The sequence below is a fragment of the Ovis aries genome, chromosome 22, assembly GCF_016772045.2.
Source record: "Ovis aries strain OAR_USU_Benz2616 breed Rambouillet chromosome 22, ARS-UI_Ramb_v3.0, whole genome shotgun sequence".
Taxonomy (NCBI): domain Eukaryota; kingdom Metazoa; phylum Chordata; class Mammalia; order Artiodactyla; family Bovidae; genus Ovis; species Ovis aries.
In genome coordinates, this window is record NC_056075.1 from 6,280,403 (window position 1) to 6,298,553 (window position 18,151).

Here is an 18,151-nt window from a genome sequence, read left to right on the forward strand (position 1 = left end):
TTGATCGCGACAGTTTCCAGAATAGTGATTAGATCATATTTACCAGTTTCATCATCACTTTGTGCAAAAAGTTCCAGCGCTTGAGTGTGGCTCTCTCTCTCTTGGACTTTGCGCCTCTATTTTCTGTTCTTGCCCTGCCTCCATAGGGTAGCATGAGCCCAGACCTGGCCTCTTCATGCGGGCTAGCTGTCCTGAGCTCTCATCCTTTCCTACAGGCCAGGAAGAATTTAGGCTTTTAGATAAATTCATTTATTTCATTTTGGAAACCAATTGGTAGTAAGAATAAGAGATCTAAAAATGGCCCAAGTTTCACTTAGTTCTTGAGCCCAAACCATTTATTAATCTAGTCTTCCAGCAAGTTCCAAATTGGAGGTAATTAGCTGCTACTGCTGCCTAGTCAGTTCAGTCACATTCGATTCTGTGTGACCCCATGGGCTGTAGCCCACCAGGCTCCTCTGTCCATGGGACTCTCCAGGTGAGAATACTGGAGTGGGTTGCCATGCCCTCCTCTAGGGGATCTTCCTGACCCAGGTATGGACCTGTGTCTCTTATGTCTCCTGCATTGCAGGATTCTTTACCACTAGTGCCACTGGGAAGCCCAAATAGCTGTTACTTAATTTATAAAGAAGAGGTGGGTCTTGTTTATCATTTTTACTTTCTTCTTGTGAGTATATCTGGCTTCTCTGATAGCATAATTGGTAAAGAATCTGCCTGCAATCAGGAGACCCTGATTCAATTACTGGGTTAGGAAGATCTACTGGAGAAGGGATACCCACTCCAGTATTCTGGCTTGGAGAACTTCATGGACTGTATAGTCCATGGGGTGACAAAGAGCTGGACATGACTGAGCAACTTTCACACTGTGAGTAAATCTTTCTCAGGAACTTCATGGTGGCAAAGCAGTTAGGCAAAGATGGGGCTCAGTAATTCTAGATTCCTTAGTTAAATATCACTTGATTATACCGCAGTTCAGTTCAGTTCAGTCGTTCAGTCGTGTCCGACTCTTTGCGACCCCATGAACTGCAGCATACTAGGCCTCCCTGTCCATCGCCAACTCCCGGAGTCCACCCAAACCCATGTCCATCGAGTCGGTGATGCCATCCAGCCATCTCATCCTCTGTCATCCCTTCTCCCCCTGCCCTCAATCTTTCCCAGCATCAGGGTCTTTTCAAATGAGTCAGCTCTTCAAAATGGCACAGTTATTTCTATTTTCATCTTAGTTGCTTGTCATCTTTTTGATAATGACCCTGGAGCAAAAGGATGGAGTCTTTTTATCAACTTATATATACAGATGATACTGGGAACGGGATTATTTCCTTATCAAGTTAATGATATTAGTCATTGTAGACATAGCTTTTGAAGTTCACAGAAGGAAGTAATTAAAATGTTAAAAGATAGTCCACACTTATCTTAACCCAAAGTAAGAAATGTCCCTTTAAGAGTTGTATATGACTTATAAACATCTCATACATTTGAACGAGGTTGTACAGTTTCTGGTCCGCCCAGTTTCCTGTTCATAACCACCCCAAACCCTATTATTTAACCCTCTTGCTCCTGACAATAAGTTGTCCTGAGCCACGACTGCCACCTAGTGTCAATTTGAGGAAGAGTTTGATCCAAAATAGATTTCTTGCGTCATTTCTTTTCTATTGATATATTCCACATTCTCTGTTTTTCCATATCTAGCTTCCGTTTATTTCATTTATGCAAATTATTATTATATAAACTGAAGTAAGTGTGACATTACGGCTCTCAGTACTGTTCGAGAGCTAGACTTTCTAGGTTTACTTTTCTTTACCACTTACAGTTCTATGACCTTGAACAAGTTACTTAGATTTTTGTCCCTCAATTGAGTCATTGTAAAAATGCAGTGATAATAACACCTGTCTAGTAAAGCTGTTTTGAAGAGTTAGTTATATAATTTATATAAAAGGGTAGCATTACCAGCTAGCACACAGAAATTGGACAATAAGCTGCAAGTGTTATCTACACATATCCTTTTTAGTCAGCCTCTTTCTTCCCTTTTCTCTTCCAATTTTGACTGTTTTTCCATCTCCCTCAAGTAAGCCTAAATTATGTCTGATAAATACATTATTTTTACAAATAATTAGAGATGTGACTGTATCCAAGGAAAGGAGATTAATGTTTGACCATGAAATTACAGGTGACTGACTAGGACAAATTATAATTCTCTTAGCAATACTCAAAAGAATCATTTAGGATTTCAGTAAATATCTTACTTGCTCCTTTTTTAGTCCATGCAGGCTGTAATAATAAGCTACCACAGACTAATGGCTTATGAACAACAGAATTTGTTTCCCACAGTCTAAGATCAAGGTACTGGGTGATTCAGTGTCTGGTGAGAGCTAGTTTCCTAGTTCATAGTTCACTGTCTTCTTACAATGTCTTCAGTTGTGGCAGGAAAGAGAGACATCTCTGAGGTCTCTTCTATAAGGGCACAAATCCAAATCCTGAGGGCTCCACCCCATAACCTAATCACCTTCCAAAGGCCACCTCTTAATACTTACTACCTCACTTTGGAGGTCAGAATTGCAACATATGAATTGAGTCTGTAGGGGAGAGGGGAGTGTAGGGAGACAAATATAGAGAGCATAACTTTCCAAACTTTCTCTTTTAAAAATAATCAGCTGTCAAGAAAATGTTTTCTTAAATATTTGATTCCAACTTCTCAAAGATTTAAAATTATTTTAATTACACAAAACACTAAAAGGATATTTTTTTATAAATCTTTAAATCAGAAATAATGGAAAAATTCTCCCTGAGTCCTTCATCCCCCAGTTCTACAAGCCACTCTTGACATAAAGATTATTCCCTTTGATGTGTTTCATTTTAGCATTTTCTCCTGCATTTTGCCTTTGCTGACCGTCTTTAGAAACCCCTAACTGACTCGGAAAAGGTCAGTTTTCATTCCAATCCCTAAGAAAGGCAATGCCAAAGAATACGCAAACTACAGCACAATTGCACTCATCTCACACGCTAGTAAAGTAATGCTCAAAATTCTCCAAGCCACGCTTCAAAAACACATGAACCATGAATTTCCAGATGTTCAAGCTGGTTTTAGAAAAGGCAGAGGAACCAGAGATCAAATTGCCAACATCTGCTGGATCATCAAAAGAGCAAGAGAATTCCAGAAAACCATCTATTTCTTCTTTATTGACTATGCCAAAGCCTCTGACTTTGTGGATCACAATAAACTGTGGAAAATTCTTCTAAAGAAGGGAATACCAGACCACTTGACCTCCTTCTTGAGAAATCTGTATGCAGGTCAGGAAGCAACAGTTAGAAGTGGACATGGAACAACAGACTGGTTCCAAATAGGAAAAGGAGTACGTCAAGGCTGCATATTGTCACCCTGCTTGTTTAACTTATATGCAGAGTACATCATGAGAAATGCTGGGCTGGATGAAGCACAAGCTGAAATCAAGATCACTGGGAGAAATATCAGTAACCTCAGATATGCAGATAACACCACCCTTATGGCAGAAAGTGAAGAAGAACTAAAGAGCCTCTTGATGAAAGTGAAAGAGGAGAGTGAAAAAGTTGGCGTAAAGCTCAACATTCAGAAAACTAAGATCATGGCATCTGGTCTCATCACTTCATGGGATATAGATGGGGATACAGAGGCAAGCTATTTTTCTGGGCTCCAAAATCACGGCAGATGGTGACTGCAGCCATGAAATTAAGTGATGCTTGCTCCTTGGAAGGAAAGTTATGACCAACCTAGATAGTATATTGAAAAGCAGGGACATTACTTTGCCAACAAAGGTCTATCTAGTCAAGGCTATGGTTTTTCCAGTAGTTATATGAATGTGAGAGTTGGACTATAAATAAAGCTGAGCACGGAAGAATTGATGCTTTTGAACTGTGGTGTTGGAGAAGACTCTTGAGAGTCCCTTGGAGAGCAATGAGATCCATCCCGTCCATCCTAAATGAGATCAGTCCTGAATGTTCATTGGAAGGACTGATGTTGAAGCTGAAACTCCAATACTCGGCCACCTGATGCAAAGAGCTTTCTCATTTGAAAAGATCCTAATGCTGGGAAAGATTGAAGGTGGGAGACGAAGGGGACAACAGAGGATGAGATGGTTGGATGGCATCATCAACTCAATGGACATGAGTTTGATTGAACTCCAGGAGTTGTTCATGGACAAGGAGGCCTGGCATGGCCGTTGCGTCACAAAGAGTCGGACATGACTGAGTGACTAAACTGAACCGGACTGACTGGGGTGCTTCTTTTCTGATCAGCCCCACACACGGTGTTCCATTCTCAGACCCTGTGCTCAGGGGATTACAAACATCTGCAAGGCTGGATGGAGGGTGTCTCTCTTGGCACTAGCGCAAGCCTAGCCCAAGGTCATTCTGCTCCTGTGCTCCTTGGTCCTATTGAGAGCCTTCCTCTTTTTCAACTGAAGACCCTGGTCTTCTGGCTCCTTTCTCTCTGAACACACTTTCATTAGAATTGTGAGCAGAAAAATTGTCTCTTGGAGCACAAACCCAAATCTTTCTTTCCTAGACATCTGTCAGGAGTTTCCTTGAATTTATATTTCTGTTTCCTGAAGCAGAGAATGTCCTTGGGGTTTGCGTAAAAGAAAGAGGAATATAGAGAAACTGAAAGATTATTTTAAGATACTATTTGTCACATAAGTATTTAAACATATAGATAAATATATGGTTTTATTTAGGCTTAGCATTTCTCACTCAAATGTCATCACATTTATTTATTTATTATTATTTATTATTTATTTATTTATTATTTTCAGATTTTTCTTTTATTTAATAACCATATTGTCATAAATTTAAAATATTTACTGAGGCACTAAAGGAAATCAACCCTGAATTTCATTGGAAGGACTATGCTGAAGCTGCAGCTCCAGTACTTTGGCCAACTGATGTGAATACTGACTCCTTGGAAAAGACCCTGATGCTGGGAAGGATTGAAGACAAACAGAGAAGGGGGGAGCAGAGGAGGAGATGGTTAGATAGCATCTCCAACTCAGTGAATGTGAATTTGAGTAAACTCCGGGAGATAGGGAAGGACAGGGAAGGCTGGCGTACTATAGTCCACGGGGTCACAAAGAGTTGGACACAATTTAGGGCCTGAACAACAACTACATGGAGTAGTATAGGAGTTCAAGAGTTAGGAAATAAGCACTCAAATCTTATTTTAAGAATGTCCTTTTCCGCTGTTTTTTAGTTATAGTGTGTCAGATTTAACAAATGTTTTCACCTCTGCTAGCTCTGTAAGTAGGTATGGTGGTGTGGTTTTAGCCACTCAGTTGGGTCCGACTCTTCTACAACCCCATGGACTGTAGCCCGCCAGGCTCCTCTGTCCACGGAATTCTCCAGGCAAGAATACTGGAGTGGGTTGCCATTTCCTCCTCCAGGGGAACTTCCCAACCCAGAGATCAAACTGGTGTCTCCTGCATTGGCGGGAGGATTCTTCACCATTGAGCCACCAGGGAAGCCTGCATAAGCATGTACGCCAACTTTCAAACTTACTGACTTATAAATGAATTTCATCAAAATAATCTATTTATAAGGTGGTGACCTTCTGTATTTATATTAGAGATTTGTTTTTTTTTAATCTAGTTGTTTTTACTTATTCCCTAAAAATTAATTGCCTTTAAAACCTCTCCTGTGGTATAGTTCCCAAATTAGCAACAAAACAAAACCTAAGAATACATGATCATATTTTAAATCTTTCATAAGTGAAGTGAAATATAGTTTGCTCTTTCTACACAAAAATGTATGTATAATTTTTTAAAAAAGTTTTTGTCATTTTCTCTTATGGCAAATTGTATCTAAAGAATGTTACCATACAGCAGCAATTGCAAATCATATGACTATTCAGTCTAAGTCAAAGTGGACTTAAAGGTACAAACATACTTCATGAACCAGTTAGAATATACATTTAATCTGGACTTCCTATGCTCAGTGATGTAAGTAGCTAAAGAAAATTCATTATCATGGATAAATACTAAAAGGAGAGTTTTGTTTAGTTTTAAGTAACATATAAAGCTCACCATGATATTGTGTATATTTAGACTAATCTGTATGTAATTAGTCACTCGGTCATGCGTGACTGTTTGCTACCCCATGGACTGCAGCCCACCAGGGTCCTCTGTCCATGGCCTAATTCATAGACACATTCTTTTTTGCCTAAAGTAATTCACATTCTTTAAATTCACAGTATGTAGCTATACATTTGCATGCATGCAGGCTAAGTCACTTCAGTTGTGACTGACTCTGTGCGACCCCATGGGCTGTAGCCTGCCAGGCTCCTCTGTCCATGGAATTCTCCAGGCAAGAATACTGGAGTGGGTTGCCATGCTCTCCTAAAGGGGATCTTCCCAACCCCAGGGTTGAATCCCATCTCTTGAGTCTCTGGCGTTGGCAGGTGGGTTCTTTACCCCTAGTGCCATCTGAGAAGCCCATGTAGCTATATTAATAGTATTAATAGCTTTCTACCATGTTGGGATTTCTTTTTGGAACATTATTGGGGAATGACATATAAATGCCTACTACAAGTGTGAACTTGTCAGAGCAAAAAAATAAAAATCTTTAGAAATGTGATTCAAGGGCACTTAATATTTTTTAAAGAAAAAGAAAGTATGAATCAAATAATTTTTTAAATTACATTGAATCTGTAAAAATGGAGACAGGGAGGGACATTTTATGGCAGCAACTTCTAAGCTGATAATGATAGTAAGCTGTGTTATCACTAATGAATCAGTACTTCACTATTCATTAGTTTCCTAATAAACACAATACTGGATATGAAATACAAAGAAGAGTCAAAGGTTTGGATCTTATGCATTTCATAAAAGTCTTGGGTCATCTATCTGAAAGATGTTTGTGTAGAACAGATTCACAGAAAGTCGTTTTAGACACAGAGCCCACCCCTATACTATAAACATGTTCTTTCCTGTTATTGGTGTGAGTGAGCATGAGTAGGCAGGAAGAGAGGAAAGCATGAAAGAAAGAAAGATATATTGTTTGGGGTGTTTTTTGCTTTGTTTTTCTACTATTGTAGCACTGAAAATACCATCAGACTTAAACTGGGCAAGAAAGCTATTTTTACGGTGGGCAGTAAATTCATCTGGAGTATGTAATCACTCACTTTTTCTTATTTTTATCTTTTATTTTTGGCACAGCTAACATTTTGCCAGCATCTCCTGATATGGACACAGGGTAAACACTTTCATGATCTCATTTTTGCAATTACTATCTCCTGTTCCCAGGTGAGTGGTTAAAAAATGCATGCTGTGCATCTGCGGATTCTGTCTCTCTCAAGGGCTAATTGGCTTACACGCAGTTTTCTGTGGTTAGCCACGTAACTCTGAAGCTGTCTTTACCTCATGATTCATGGCACCCTTCTCACTATATCAGGTCTTGGAGCAATTGTTCTGGTGTGGTTGAGCATGTAATTATCTTTTCATCATTTCTGTTTTTGTCTGCCATCCTGCACCCTTCTGGATTCACCCTTTTGGAAAGGTGGAAGGAAGAGTTACAAATAAACGTGAAAGTTGTATCTGCAATATAAGCTAAAGTAGAAATGCCTGGGCATCCAAATATTAACTGATTTGGCTCTTCTGGAACTCTCAGATATCACATAAATGTGGTCATGTAGAGAACTTCTATTCACTCTCGTGGTTCTTCTTTCTTATTTCCTTTCAAATCTCGAGGTAATTGTGAAATAATATGAGACCATGTATGTCCATATATAATTACTATTTACTTTTGACATTGTGCCAGTCACTATTAAGTGTTAATACACATACATACACAACTAGGTACTATAGAAGATAAAAATCTCATATTCTTCACAGGGGAATATGCTGGTCAACATCATGAGCATGTCTCTGATTGCTGGGGAGGATACCGGTATCTGCCCCTCCTTTTCTAAAAAGATGTCTGCTTCATTTGGTTTCTTGGAGGATTAAATACAATTTGTTGTTTAGTATCCAAACAGTGTCTTCAGTATAAATAGTACACAATTATATTACTGTTATATAATTACAAATGATTCTATCAATGGGTAGTGAATTACAAGGACTGAACCATAGGAATGTAGATGTTTTGCAATGGGAAGATTTTTTGAGAGCAGTGATTGTCAAGAAAGTTTTTATGGCCTTTGGGATAAGCTTTAATTGGAGAACACCAGGGCTAGGACAAAGGAGAATCAGGAGAAATTTAGGGAGTGATTTATCAGGAGAAACCAAAAAGATCCACTTCACAAGGATGAAAGGTTGATGTGACGAGTAATGTGGCCCAAGATTGTATAAAATGCAGATGGAAAATGAAGAGTGTTGAATTTTGTATATTTGCCAGTTTCTAAATGTTTATTATAAACTTAGAAACTCTTTAGGAAGGGGAAATCCATCCTTGTCTTTTTTTAGGAGAAACTAATGTATTTAAACCAGAGACTCATGTTCCAGGATCCAAGGTACTTCTTACGGATTTTGATTGTCTGTATCTGGACAACAGCTAAGTTATCTCAACAATGTTTGCTAAGATGAGAACTGTTTTAAGAGAGTATCTAGCCCCTGGTTGCTCAGATGGTAAAGAATCTGCCTGCAATACAGGAGACCTGGGTTCAGTCCAGGGGATCTTCCTAACTGGAGTGGCTACCCACTCCAGTATTCTAGCCTAGAGAATTCCAAGGATAGAGGAGTCTGGCGGGCTACAGTCCATGGGGTGGCAAAAAGTTGGACAACAGTGAGCAACTAACACTTTTACTTTTCTTCACTAGCTATTTTAGAATGCCAGCATTAAAAATAAAGGGAAAAGATGCTCTGAGGTAGAAGGAAGAGAATTAACAAGAAATTAGCATGCTGACTATTCACAGGTACGTTTGGATCATCTCAGTGGAACCTAGAATAGAACGTGAGTTCTCTGCTAAGTCTGTGTTATGTTGCACAGCTATTTTTGGTTCCTAATGTTCCACGCTCTTCTCAAGCTCAGTTTTTCTTTTAAAAAGAAAGTATCCTTATCCTCTCAAAATTTCTAAAAGATAGAAATTAATAGCACCTGTCTCTTTCACTGTGTACACGTTGAAGTCTATGGAGGAGATGGCATCCAGTAACTTTGTGTTGCTTGGGCACTGCCTGGCCAAAAGTTGATCTGCTGCTTACATCAGAATAGACCAGTACATACCTGGAAGTCTCCTCGCTGATTCAACAGTGTACCTCACTAAATGGCAGGCCAGACAGGCCAATGTTTCTTTAGATCACCAGCCATACATGCATCATTCTTTTCCTCTCTGAAACAGAGGACCCTTGTATAAACGTGGGCCAAGTCCAAAGTTCATGTGATGGGTGTCTCCTGTTGTTCAGACATCTATTAGTTGAGCTAAGTCATCCTGGAAAACCATCTTAACCTCTATATTGTGTTTATGTCAGCTCTCTCCAGAGTAGATCAATGCATATTAAATGGCAAGTAGCTACATAATACGGAGAAGGCAATGGCACCCCACTCCAGTACTCTTCCCTGAGAATCCCATGGACAGAGGAGCCTGGTAGGCTACAGTCCATGGGGTCACTAAGAGTCGGTCAGACACGACTGAGCAACTTCACTTTCACTTTTCACTTTCATGCATTGGAGAAGGAAATGGCAACCCACTCCAGTGTTCTTGCCTGGAGAATCCCAGGGACAGGAGAGCCTGGTGGGCTGCTGTCTGGGGGATCGCACAGAGTCGAACATGACTGACTCGACTTAGCAGCAGCAACATAATAAAATATGATTCTAAAATAATAAACTAGCTTACCTGCTCAAAACTCTTTCCAATCAATATGAAAAAAAGTCTGAAACTACCCACTTCCGAGGGCTTTAATTTTAGAAATCTGTAAAAATGTGTACATTATTTATGAGTGTAACATGTCACCTCTAACAAGTTCAGCAGAATGCATACTTAAGGGAAGGTCACCCTGAACAAGTTAGTTTTGTTGGAAGAGACAGAATCATAGGAATCTAGAGTATGACAAACTATCCAAGGACTCTGGGATCGACTTACAGTTCACTGCAGTCTCACAAATAAATAGGAAGCCCCACTAAAGAACCTGGATGAGAAAAAATAATAATAGAAATGCATAGGATTTATTGAGATGATCTGTCCTTATTTTAAAAGTATATGTGGAACACATTTATGAATTATTATATTGTCACTCCCAAGCCAGACGTACTTGGAAGAAAAGTTATAACCAACCTAGATAGCATATTCAAAAGCAGAGATATTACTTTGCAAACTAAGGTCCGTCTAGTCAAGGCTATGGTTTTCCTGTGGTCATGTATGGATGTGAGAGTTGGACTGTGAAGAAGGCTGAGTGCCGAAGAATTGATTCGTTTGAACTGTGGTGTTGGAGAAGACTCTTGAGAGTCCCTTGGACTGCAAGGAGATCCAACCAGTCCATTCTGAAGGAGATCAGCCCTGGGATTTCTTTGGAAGGAATGATGCTAAAGCTGAAGCTGCAGTACTTTGGCCACCTCATGCGAAGAGTTGACTCATTGGAACAGACTTTGATGCTGGGAGGGATTGGGGGCAGGAGGAGAAGGGGACGACAGAGGATGAGATGGCTGGATGGCATCACTGACTCAATGGATGTGAGTCTGAGTGAACTCCAGGAGTTGGTGATGGACAGGGAGGCCTGGCGTGCTGCGATTCATGGGATCGCAAAGAGTCAGACACGACTGAGCGACTGAACTGAACTGAACTGAACTGAGACTTATTTTGTATAAGTCCACTAAAGTAGACACCAAGTGCTATAAGATCCTATGAATACTATTGAAAATACATCCAAAGTATTTTTAGATTTCAAAGTAACAATGCACAAATCTGGAAAAAATATTCTTATATCTATCCTTAGGAATACTTTTAGCTATTAAAAAAGGCATATGGTTAGCTGGATAATTTAATATATTGAATCTACAAAAAGTTATAATGGACTAATTAATCAATAAAGAGTATAAGTTTTCACTTTTCTCAGTATTCAATTATTGTCAATAAAATGAGTAGCACATGAGAAAACAGGTTTAATATTGAATGAAATACCCAAATTTTCTTTCTGCATGTCTAAATACAAATTAATGTAGTTTTATTTTACTTTAGAGGAAAACAGCTTCTTACTTTCACCAATTTATCCACCAGAGAGTTTACAAAAAGAACTTTTTTTTTATTAATAAGCTAGTTAGTAGTAAATGTCTATTTAGTGACAATTTCTGATAATCTCAAAGGAAATAAAATATGTATGTTTATTTAAGTCATCACAGGACACAAAGACACAAATTAAATATAACAGTAATAAACACTTAAAAAGTAATAATGTTGTCAAAATAAATTTTGTTGAAGGTTCTATCATACCATAGTCAGAGACTTTCCTTACTTAAGGGTACAAAATATTTTTATGGATGCCAACCAATACTCACAGCTAACCTCATCACATATTTTTAAATCTAGTATCAAATGAAACAGAAAAAGGTCTTTAACTCACTCATTATAAATCCCTATGATTTTCACTAATGCATTTTGTTTGAAAAATGAAGATAGGTGGGAAAGTGTAGCTTCAACTCATCAGAGTGGATTGGTGGAACTTGCCAAAATTTCAAGAGTTGTTTGACCTACAGTGATGATGTTCTAAAACCAGACAAAATTGGACAGACTTAAAAATCCAAAGAAAGCACATGCAAATTAGAGGTTTCCAAATGTTATAAACTTAGCCAAAGAACTTGCTGAAGGTTACGTAACTTGTGTCTTATATTTTAGTCTACCAAGTGTTGAAAGATTCTCTGGGATATCTCTTTCTCTCCCTGTATTAATTTTGAAGGAAATTAGAGATGTTTATTTTTCGCTCTTGAGAGAATGTGGCAACATTGATCATCTGCGTTAAATCTTATGTTTTAAGCCTGACTGGTAACATTTTAAGTGCAAGTTGTAGGCCCCAATGAGCTAGAGTATGTACAAGTTTGTAGAACACAAGGATTCTTAGAACATTAAAAACTCTGTTAAAGTTGTTAAACTATTATCTGGCTTATGTTTGGTTTGGCATAAAATGACACACTGGCACTTCACTTCTCACAGTGTACCTGAATGAGAGAATCGCAGACCATATATATGCAACCTGACAAATGACAAATTAAGTTACTGTCAGGGTTTAGTCTAAGCCACGTGCATCCTTCTCTAACTTCTTTGGTGCACTTTCCACTATTTAAAATGACTTCTATCATGTATTATTTTTAACTGTGGCAAGGAGAACACCGTGAAATATATGAATAGAATTTATGTAACAAGTCTTTCCATCATATATACCTTGTTTTATAGATATCAACACAAGAAATAACATTTTAATTGATTGAAAGAAAATTATGATACAGAGGAGCTTCATGTGGAAAGTTTAGAAATGACACTTTATATACTTATATATGGAGAAGGCAATGGCACCCCACTCCAGTACTCTTGCCTGGAAAATCCCATGGACGGAGGAGCCTGGTAAACTATATTTATATGACCCTATTTATATGTTCAGTTTAAAATATTAATAAAATAACTAGTTTAATTTGCATTTCTCTAATAATTAGTGATGTTGAAAAATGGTGCAGGTGAATCTATTTGCAAAGTAGACATAGAGAACAAACGTTTGAGCCCCAAGAGAGGAAAGGAGCTGAGAGTGGGATGAATTGGGATATTGGGATTGACATATAACATTCCTATGTATAAAATAGGTAATTAATGAGAATTTACTGAATATCACATGGAGAAAAGAGGAAAAATTATATGTCCTAATCTGTTTGTAGGACATATATTAACCTTAAAATACAGTCCAATATACAGTAAGTACAGAAAAATACTGTTTGGTTGCATTTACACAAGGGACATAGAACAGTGAAATTCATAGAGTCAGAAAGTACACAGGCCTTCATAGAGACCTGAGGTCAGGGGTTGGGAGGTGGGGAAGGAAAATGGGGAGTTTGTGTTTAAAGGGTACAGAGTTTCAGTTTAGGGAGGTGAAAAATCGGGGAGATGGATGATGGTAAGTTGCACAGCAATGTGAATGTACTTACCATCACTGAACTGTACAGTTAAATATGGTAAAATAGTATGTTTTATATCATATGACTTTTGCCACAATAAAAAATCTAAAAAGAAATAATTATATTTCCATTTCATATGATGACAGGTTAAGTGACCCTACTTTTTTTTAGGTAACATCTTGGCTTAACTATTTTTCCAGTATGTATAAGCTTTTCAGAAAAAAATCAGTATCTTTTCCCTTTTGAGTGTTAATTTTGAGAAAACATATTAAATTTGATTCAAAATCCTATTGCTTGACATACACAATTTTTCTGTGTATTTTGGCTCAGATTGTCTTTCACAATATACATTTGAATGTAATATATTAATCAGCTTTATTGCTGGAAAGACTGATTTTCCTTCAGAGTGATATTTACCACCCTTTGCCTCGGTCTGATTTTACAGGAGATTCCAGTCAACTTTAATTTGTGCTATTTTAACATTTTTTTTTACAGTTCTCCCTCCTTTTGAGAAAGAATTTATTCCTTTTTCAAAAGGTACAGGATTCCTTTACAACTTCTTTCTAAAAGAAAAATAAGTCAGGTTGTCATTAATTCCCTTAGAGATAGTTTATGAAATTAATGCTGACTCTGTCCCTTTACTAAGGTTTGTGAGGCCTTAAAATGTAATTTAAGAGGTGAGATTATAAGCACTTCCTCATTCAGGAAAAAGCAAGAGGAAGAGAACTCCTCTCAGGAAATATAAAAAGCCTTAGAAGAATGATTATTTTGTACACATTGTGAACGGAGAGGGTGGATCATGCGTGAGTTGTGTTGTCAAAATAGATGGTGGCACTTTGTTAGCTTATAAATTCAAATATGGTCTCACAAGCTCAGGTCAATTTAAATCATGAGGAATCTTCACAAAGCACCATTTAGTCCGTACTCACTGTGACCAGGAGACCCTATTAAGCCACAAGGTACCTCTCAGTGGGAGACCAAAGTTCAGGATTATAACCCTTCATTAGTGAAAAGAGGAAAGGCTAAGAATAGAATGAGGGAAAGAACTGGACTTGCAGGTAGGAAGTCCTTTCCAGTTAAGAGATCTTGTGACAATATCACATCACTTCGGCCAAGCCTAGGTTTCCTTAGTGATAAACTCTGTTCCCAAACTCATGCGGCAGGCAGTGTTAGTTTTCTTCCGCATCTCAGATTTGTCCCTAGTCTCTGATAGCTATCTGTGTCTTTGGGCAAGTTTTACCTAAACTTAGGTAAAAAATGTGGGTTTTACCTCTCTCACTTGTAATAATTGAGGATATAGAAAAGCTGATTTAAAGGTGACTTCCAATTCATACAATACTCTAAGAAACTTGAAATAGCAGGGCAAAAATGGAAAAGAAAATTATAAAACCAAATACAAGTGATCAAAAAAACAGTATTAAACATAGTAAAGAATCTTTCATGATTTTTAAGTTAGTTTTTCAGCTTTGAAACCAAAAGAAGTTATATAAGTTGTATTTTTCTTTAACTGGCTTCAAAACTGATCTTTATGCAATTAAAGGAAAAACAAGCCAATGAACCACCATGGTATGACTTTCTGTTTATAGAGACAGATTACAGGCTCACCTTGGAGATATGGCAGGTTGAGTTTCAGACTACTGCAGTAAAGAATATCATAACAAAACAATTACCTCCAAACAATCCCAATAGTAACATCAAAGATCACTGATCACAGATCACCATATCAAATATAATAATAATGAAAAAGCTTAAAATATTGCAAGAATTACCAAAATATGACTTAGAGACACAAAATGAGCAAATGCTGTTGGAAAAACCGAGCCAATAGACTTACTCCACATACAGTTGTCACAAACCTTCAATTTTTAAGCTACACAGCATCTGCGAAGCACAATAAAATGAGGTATGCCTGTATTTGACTCTGGACATCATCTAGCACTTACAACAACTCCAAAGGCATGCTTTCCAGAGCAGACCTGATTAGTCAATTCAAACACTGAGTTCAGATTTGAATTTAGAATTACAATATAACTCTGTTAATCATTTTACTGATTTAACCTCACTGTTCCTTTAAATTTCATTGAGTAAGCTAGATGTCCATCAGCAGATGAATGGATAAGAAAGCTGTGGTACATATACACAATGGAGTATTACTCAGCCGTTAAAAGAATTCATTTGAATCAGTTCTGATGAGATGGATGAAGTCGTGCCTGAGGCTCAGATAGATAAGACTGTAACCTACCAGGCTTCTCCGTCCATGGGATTCTCCAGGCAAGAATACTGGAGTGGATTGCCATTTCCTTCTCCAGGGGATCTTCCCGACCCAGGGATCAAACCCAGGTCTCCCGCATTGGAGGCAGACCCTTTAACCTCTGAGCCACCAGGGAAGCTTTTAGTCAGTTTCTGCCTAAGACCTGAAATTCTCTTCCTCCAAGACCTGAAATATACTGCTTGTATTCTTCTCCCCGCTGTAAGAACAAGAAAGCTTGAAAGAAGATAAATCCAAACTGAACATCATTTATTTTATTTGCAGTGCTTATTAAATATTTGCAATTTGATAGTGTTCTAAAATGAAGGGAATATAATGGTCAATAAAACAAAAAAATATATAATATAAGTACTTGTGGGAGACAGGTAATAAATGGGATCACTAAGTAAAGGATTAAATATGTTGATAATGTGACAGAGAAAAAATGAGACAAGGAAAGTTCAGTCACTCAGTCATGTCCGACTCTCTGCGACCACATGGACTGCAGCACACCAGGCTTCCCTGTCCATCACCAGCTTCCGGAGCTTGATCATACTCGTGTCCATCGAGTCGGTGACGCCATCAATCCACCTCATCCTCTGTCATCTCCTATTCCTCCCACCTTAAATCTTTCCCAGCACCAGGGTCTTCTCCAATGAGTCAGTTCTTCGCATTACGTGGAAAAGTGTTGGAATTTCAGACACAGCCGTCAGTCCTTCCAATGAATATTCATAACTGATTTCCTTTAGGATGGACTGGTTGGATCTCCTTGCCGTCCAAGGGACTCTCAAGAGTCTTCTCCAACACCACAGTTCAAAAGTATCAATTCTTTGCTGCTCAGATTTCTTTATGGCCCAACTCTCACATCCATACATGACTATTGGAAAACCGATAGTTTTGACTAGATGGACTTTTGTTGGCAAAGTAATGTCTCTGCTTTTGAATATGCTATCTAGCTTGGTCATAGCCTTTCTTCCAAGGATCAAGTGTCTTTTAATTTCATGGCTGCAATCTCCATCTGCAATGATTTTGGAGCCAGAGAAAATAAAAGTCTGTACTGTTTCCATTATTTTGCCATGAAGTGATGGGACTAGATGCCATGATCTTGGTTTTCTTGAATGTTGGCTTTTAAGCCAGATTTTTCACTCTCCTCTTTCATCTTCATCAAGAGGCTCTTTAGTTCTTCTTCATTTTCTTCCATAAGGGTGGTGTCATCTGAATATCTGAGATTATTAATATTTCTCCCAGCAATTTTGATTCTAGCTTGTGCTTCATCCAGCCCTATATTTCTCAAGATGTACTCTGCATATAAGCTAAATAAACAGGGTGACAATATACAACCTTGACAATGTCCTTTCCCAATTTGGAACCAGTCTGCTCTTCCATGTCCAGTTCTAACTGTTACTTCTTGATCTGCATACAGATTTCTCAGGTGGCAGGTCAGGTGGTCTGGTGTTCCCATCTCTTCAAGAATTTTCCACAGTTTATTGTGACCCACACAGTCAAAGGCTTTGGCATAGTCAATAAAGCAGAAGTAGATGCTTTTCTGGAACTCTTTTGCCTTTTCCATGATCCAGCGGATGTTGGCAATTTGACCTCTTGCTCCTCTGCCTTTTCTAAATCCAGCTTGCAACATCTGGAATTTCTCAGTTCACATACTATTAAAGCCTCGCTTGGAGAATTTTGAGCATTACTTTGCTAGCATGTGAGATGAGTGTAATTATGTGGTAGTCTGAACATTTTTGGCATTGTCTTTCTTTGGTATTGGAATGAAAACTGACTTTTTCCAGTCCTCTGGCCACTGCTGAGTTTTCCAAATTTGCTGGCATATTGTGTGCAGCACTTTTACAGCATCATTTTCAGGATTTGAAATAGCTCAGCTGGAATTTCATCACCTCTCTAGCTTTGTTTGTAGTGATGCTTCCTTAGACCCACTTGACCTTGCACTCCAGGATTTCTGGCTCTAGGTGAGTGATCACACCATTGTGGTTATCTGGGTCATGAAGATCATTTTTGTATAGTTTTTCTGTGTATTCTTGCCACCTCTTCTTAATATCTTCTGTTTCTGTTAAGTCCATACCATCTCTGTCCTTTATTGTGCCCATCTTTGCATGAAATGTTCCCTTGGCATCTCTAATTTTCTTGAAGAGATCTCTAGTCTTTCCCATTCTATTGTTTTCCTCTATTTCTTTGCATTGATCGCTGAGGAAGGCTTTCTTATCTTTCCTTGCTAGTCTTTGGAACTCTGCATTCAAATGTGTATATCTTTCCTTTTCTCCTTTGCCTTTAACTTCTCTTCTTTTCTCAGCTATTTGTAAGGTCTCCTCAGACAACCATGTTGACTTTTTGCATTTCTTTTCTTGGGAATGGGCTTGATCACTGCCTTCTGTACAATTCCACAAACCTCTTTCTATAATTCTTCAGGCACTCTGTCTCCTCAGATTTGATCCCTTGAATCTATTTGTCACTTCCATTGTATAATCATGTGGGACTTGACTTATGTCATACCTGGATGGTCTGGTGGTTTCCCCTACTTTCTTCAATTTAAGTCTGAATTTTGCAGTAAGGTGTTCATGATCAGAGCCACAGTCAGCTCCCAGTCTTGTGTTTGCTGACTGTATAGAGCTTCTCCATCTTCAGCTGCAAGGAATATAATCAATCTGACTTTGATACTGACCATCTGGTGGGGTCCACGTGTAGAGTCATCTCTTGTGTTGTTAGAAGAAGGTGTTTGCTATGAACAGTTCATTCTCTTGGCAAAACTGTTAGCCTTTGCCCTGCTTCATTTCGTCTTTCAAGGCCAAACATTCTCATTACACCAGGAATCTCTTGACCTCCTAATTTTGTGTTTCAGTCCCC